This window comes from Rhipicephalus sanguineus, chromosome 8 (assembly GCF_013339695.2).
Source record: "Rhipicephalus sanguineus isolate Rsan-2018 chromosome 8, BIME_Rsan_1.4, whole genome shotgun sequence".
Lineage (NCBI taxonomy): Eukaryota > Metazoa > Arthropoda > Arachnida > Ixodida > Ixodidae > Rhipicephalus > Rhipicephalus sanguineus.
In genome coordinates, this window is record NC_051183.1 from 78,204,377 (window position 1) to 78,210,378 (window position 6,002).

The 6,002-nt window shown below is 45.2% G+C and overlaps 1 long non-coding RNA gene across 1 annotated transcript; it reads right to left on the reverse strand.

Moving 5' to 3' along the window:
- Positions 1–1,407: 1,407 nt before the first annotated feature.
- On the reverse strand, positions 1,408–5,646 carry LOC119402834 (uncharacterized). The gene is made up of 3 exons (XR_005185953.2): positions 5,549–5,646; positions 4,207–4,305; positions 1,408–1,634 (listed from the first exon to the last, which is right to left on the reverse strand). It is a non-coding gene; the product is annotated as an uncharacterized LOC119402834 (long non-coding RNA).
- Between the last annotated feature and the right edge of the window lie 356 nt (positions 5,647–6,002).

Consider the following 6,002-nt stretch of genomic DNA (forward strand, 5'->3'; position numbering starts at 1 on the left):
TGCGCCGGCCACGTCGCCCGCTATTGAAATCGCTTGCAGCCGCTTCGAGTCGTCACAACCATCCCCCGCCAGTTAAGCCACCCGTATTATGATTCATCGCAGCCTATGTCACCGCCGTCTCGCTCAGCTCCAGCTACCCGCCATTCACCGTCGCCACGACGCCACTTACTATCACCGGTGCGGCCACATCCAGTCCCACGCGAGCAGGAAAACTAGTCGTCGCAGTTCACGAGGCAAGGACTGCGACGCTATCGAACTACGAAAGCCCTCAGCGAAGCCCATCGAACGTGATAGATGTGTTTGTGGAGAGTGTTCGCGCAAAACAGACGGCTGCGGCGCGCCTTCATTCAAATTTTGACACTCCCATGTGACGGGTAGTTCCGGTCTGACGTAGCCGAACGGTCACGCTTCGTGCGCGCCGGGTGCGATCAGTTTCGATTTCGGCCTCGAAATTCGATTACGAATATCTGGAACTACGCAGGTCGTCTAGGATTTCTAAAAATTGGGTATGCCATAAATTGGCACACACTACAACCTTGCAATATAAACACGTGCCCTGAAGTCAATAATTAAAAAGTTAATTAACGAGCTGATGTTAATTAGTCGCAAATTTGTCGTTTTAACCGCGGCAACGTATGACCACGTCTACGGGGAGTTCGTGTGCGAAAACTACAGGAGCCTTACTGTGATTGGATTTTTATAAAAAATCTGTATTTTCTAAAAAAAAAAAAACTCCCGGTATATCCATTGCCGTATTTAGCACTAGTACTAATGTTCACATTCCTAGCTACGCACCTGTCTCTGCAGTATTAAATTCTATCAGCCTTTCCCTAGGTAGAAGATTCATAATACTATAATAAGGGACGTTCAGAAAGGATTACGGAAGAAAGGGGAAAATAAAATATTTCATAATCTGCAGAGCCCATGCACAAAATCACAGCGCCTTTGTGTTACCAGTCAAACCAAGTGAGTAACTGTGTTCTTTATAGCCTAGCAATGTAACTCCTTTGTCGGAAAAAGAGAAAAAAAGGAGGCAGTTCATGTGAATAAACGGCAGGGAAAAAATGAATCTTTGCATGCAGCCTTCGCGCTTTTACGGTAGACGTCATGTTTGGAGGCTTTTCTACGAGCGTGTTGATTTTGCCATAGACCTCTTGGTTTCCAGTCTTGAAAAACATTGGTAATTCTCTGGAATGCAAGATAGGCGAGAGCACAAAAAATGACCACAGACAATGCGAAGATATGTGATTACGTTTGCTTTCGATGCTGAAATATCGTTGAAAGATGCTTTTTTACATAAGAAGTAACTTGTCACCATGTCAGCGCATGCGCAGTACTGGAGGAGTGTAGCATGCCAATACAGCAACCTAACAGTTACAGCACGACAATTTTTTTACATTACCGCAACATTTTATTGCTACACTTATACCGGAGCGAGAAGGCTTCAAGGTGCTCATTCTGCTTTATCGCGAGGCCGTTTGCAGTTATTCTGGCATTCACTTCCGTTCGGAAGACGTTGCATTCATTATTTCCACAACCGCCCCAGATAATTCTTTTACACTTGTTCGTCTCATTGTTGTAGGTCCACTTCATGAAGCGTCCTCTGCATCGACTCGCAGCCTTCTCCCCGCAGCCTAAATATGAAAAACCGGGAAAGAATACAGTGAGCACCATCGCAAATATTTCTAGCGAAGTATTTTAACACCAAAGTGTTTTATGCCGTGGTCCACCAAGACTTCAGTGACGTATTTCCGTTACGGAAATGACGCCGGAAAAATGCACACCATCAGACGGCAAAGAAAAATTAAGAAAAAAGTTCCATCAATTGATGTCGAACCCATGCCCTCTCAGTCCGCGACAACAGATGCCGGGCACGCTATCTACTGCGCTACCTTCTCACACCCTGGAGGCTTGAGAAACGTGCCTTTTATACCTCACGATTGCCTCTCACAGTGCTCTTTGTCGGCGGCGTGGTGTCGCTCTCTGGGAGCGGTAAAGTGAAGTAATGCATTCTGACCATCGCCTCTTCGATCGGCTCCTGCACCGCGTCATGGCTTGCATACGCCGCGTATTCAATAAAAGTGCAATTTTGTCAACGCCTTAACATATCAAGCCCTTTAAGTAGTAAAATTCGAGGAGCGAACAGTGAGGGAACATGACGAACCAAGTTTATACCTTACTTTCTTATCAAGGAGAGCAAGAAAGGCAGTGGGATGCACACCCCATCCACGCACACGCTCGACGCTAGCGTGTGCCAAGGCGTGATTGCGATAACAGCGCCGAGCTAGCAGCGAGATGCCGCTCCTCGGCCGAGCGTTGCGGCCTCGAAACTTTTGACCACCCCTGTACCTTCACTCCTACGTTCCTAAGACACAATCTGAATAGAACAACCTCCCTGCCTCTAATGTGAGCAACCCTGATCACGCATCATTCGACTGCCATTTTGAATTGGTAACACCACTCCTCTCTGTAGCATTCTGGCACTTCTTTAACGCTATTTGGGGGACTGGAAAAATGCCAACAGATCAGAAAAAAGCTTCTGTCATTCCCTTTGTGAAAGTTGGAAAAGATCCTACATTACCAACCAGCTACAGGCCCATAGCACTCACAAGGTGCATAGCAAAATCCTACGAAAGCATCATTAACGTGAGGCCTTGAAACCGATTACTTATTAAATGTCCATCAATGTGGTTATAAGAAAGGATGTTCAGCTACCATCTCCTCCGCCTTGAACATATAGTATCAGGAGCTTTTTTGCACAAGCAGCACTGCTTAGCTGTATTTTTCGATCTTGAAAAGGCACATGACACGACCTGGAAATGTGGCATCTTACGAGACCTGGAGGATCTAGGAATCCGCGGAAAGATGCCGAACTGCTTGTCCGACCTTCTAGCAGACCGAACGTTTCAGTTTCGTTTTGGCTGAACACTTTCACGTTCATTTACTCAGGAAAACGGTGTGCCTCAGGGCTGTGTCTTAAGCACAAACCTCTTTATCGTCATAATGAACTCTGTGAACCAGGTCATACTATCCACCCTTATGCGCTCACTTTACGTTGATGATTTCCAATTTGCATGCCGGTCATCTAACATGGCGACGTGCGAACGGCAGACTAAAATTGCACAAAACAGGCTAATCCAATGGGCTAACAAAAACGGCTTCCGCTTTTCAGAGGAAAAGACTTGCCGTGGCGTTCTCTCGCAAACAAGGCTTGCAACTAGACCCCGTCTTTAAACAAAACTAAACATTATGGGCAGTAAAAGAGGAACAAAAGTTTTTGGGGGTCGTATTTGGTAAGAAGCTGAGCTTTCTGTTACACATTGATAATCTATAGGTTAAAGCCAATAAGGCTCTCAATGACCTCAAAGTCTTGTCTCGGAAGCGATGGGGTTCCGACCGTAAATGCCTCCTACGCATCTACCGTTCGTTGGCGCGTAGTAAACTACACTACGGTAGCATAATCTAGGGTTCGGCAAGATGCTCGTACTTCAAGCGCCTAGATCCTGTCCATAACAAAGGGATACGCCTAGCAACAGGTGCCTACCGGACCTCGCCCATTCCTGGCTTGTACTCCGCAAGTAATGAACCACCCTTGGAATACAGAGGAACGCAAGTGATGTTTACATAGGTCTTCATAGTTCGTTCTTCACCAGACCATATATGATACAGCATCACCACACGCTCTGACCAACGAATACACTACACGAACAAGCCAAACACCATTAGAGCACTAACACTTAGATTTGAAGAAAAATTTCGCGCCCTGAAGGTCCCTGATGAAGCACTCTCCGTCGACAGAAGACCAGCCAGATTAGCTCCCTGGAGTGACCTCTCCAAATACCTTGATTTCTCACTAAAACATATTAAAAACAACACACCCCACGTGAATATATACTGCAGGAATTCCACACGCTACAACAAACGTACCACACTTACGAAGAATTTTATATTGATGGTTCGAACACGTCTGCGAATGTTGGAAGCAGCGTGGTAGGAGGAATACGCGAGCAGGTAGCAAGACTACCATATTTTGTGTCTATCTATATTGCATAGTGCTATGTCTTGTGGATGGCAGTACGGAATATCATAAGCTCAAAACATAAGAAAGCGATAATTTTTACAGATTCTTGAAGTGCTCTGAGAGCCTTCAATTCGATATCTCAGTATGAGCCATTTATAGGTGATATTTTAAACATGTTATCTCACCTCACTGACTTCCACGCCAAACACTTCTGTTGGGTCCCGAGTCACGTTTGGATCCCAGGTCATGAAAGGGCGGACCAAGTAGCAGCATCGGCAAAAGAGCTGCGTGTTTCAAAAATCAACGTACCTGTTAGGGATGGAATTAAAGCAGTTCGCCGGGCCATCACCTCTCATTGGCAGCATGAATGGAAATCGAAACGAAACAAAAAACTTCACCTAATAAACCTGTCCTCGGTGAATGGAAGACTTGTTTTCATCAAGAACGTTTTATCGATGTAGTACTGTGCCGACTTCGAATAGGCCATACACACGTCACACATAATTATCTCCTGGCAGATGAAGAACCAGCAACATGCGACAAATGCATTGAGCAACTGACAACAGTACGCATTTTAATAGCATGCCCACATATGGAACCGTTAAGAAAAAAAAACAGGCTAAAAATTCCATTTCATCCAATGTTAATCTTAGGATATGAGCGGTAATACCCTTGACTAATGTGATCAGCTTTTTAGGTGAAGCAGAATTGCTAAATAAGCTTTAATTACGACGAACTAGCTACCTGTAACAGACTAGCAGAACTCAACTAATGCGACCTGTAGCACGGCCTCTCCGGAGAGGCCCTGGCTGCAGCAGGAATTTGAAATTTGCCTCCCGGCCCTTGGATATGAGGGCGCTGGCAGGGCAGTAGTGCTAGGTACACGCCTTCACGGTTTTAATAGGATAACCTCGCGCACCAACCATACACATTGACCACCCCATGCATCACGCTCACAATTTTAGAGTATATATATATATATATATATATATATATATATATATATATATATATATATATATTACGTGTTTACGCAAGTAGCTGTTTTAGCCCTCTCTACAACCAAGCTACACCATCCATTATATCCCATTTGTCATCGCCGAGCACACAGTTCATAGTCAGGGCCATAAGTGTTGTTAAATATAGGTTTTCTTTTCCCACCATGTGTCTGGCGCAGAATAGCCTTAGTCGATTTTGCGCCACAAAAACCAACTCAACAATGTCCTCTCTGTAACACCCCAAATGGCATTCAAAGTATTAAATAAATAAATAAATATTAAATAAGTATGCGATGAAGCGATTGACAGCCTGAAGGTCGCTTCGCTCGCTGCAGCGGCCACTTTTCCTTACGCCAGCCTTTTGTTGAGCTACTACAGGTCGGGCACCAAAGGATTGAGCTGCTCTCGTTAGTTCTGATAACGTTCCTATTTCGTTGCTATACCAGCCATTGCCTCGCCCTTGCGGTGAGACTGTGACTATTCCTTTAAAATATGGTACTTGTCGAAGGCGAGTAAGAAATGTACTTACATATGGCTGATGAAGCAACTGCCAGAAGAGCAGTGAGGATGAGAAGAGCAATGAGGACGCGCATGACTGTCACAGCGAAGTCTGCCGCTCAAAAATGAAGCCGTGGTTGCGGCGTAGTTGCAGACGCGTCTCCATTTATAAAGCAGTTCTCGCACGGCTGGTGACGCAAGTCAAGGATGCCGTGACTAGGTCTCCCGTATGTGCTACCGCGGCTTGGGAAGACAACAGCATGAAGATAATATAATTATGTATCGCAATATGCAAACTATCACGCACGCTTTGTGTTTACGTGATTGCACAAGTGATGAACGCTCTTACGGGTACTATGAACGGTAGCACCTGACATGTATCATATCGTGAGACGTTATCATGATGCAAAAAAAAATGCTTATTGTTGAACAGTGCTCAATAAAGGCAAGTACAAGGATGTCGTCGGCGTAGGAGGCGTTGAAGG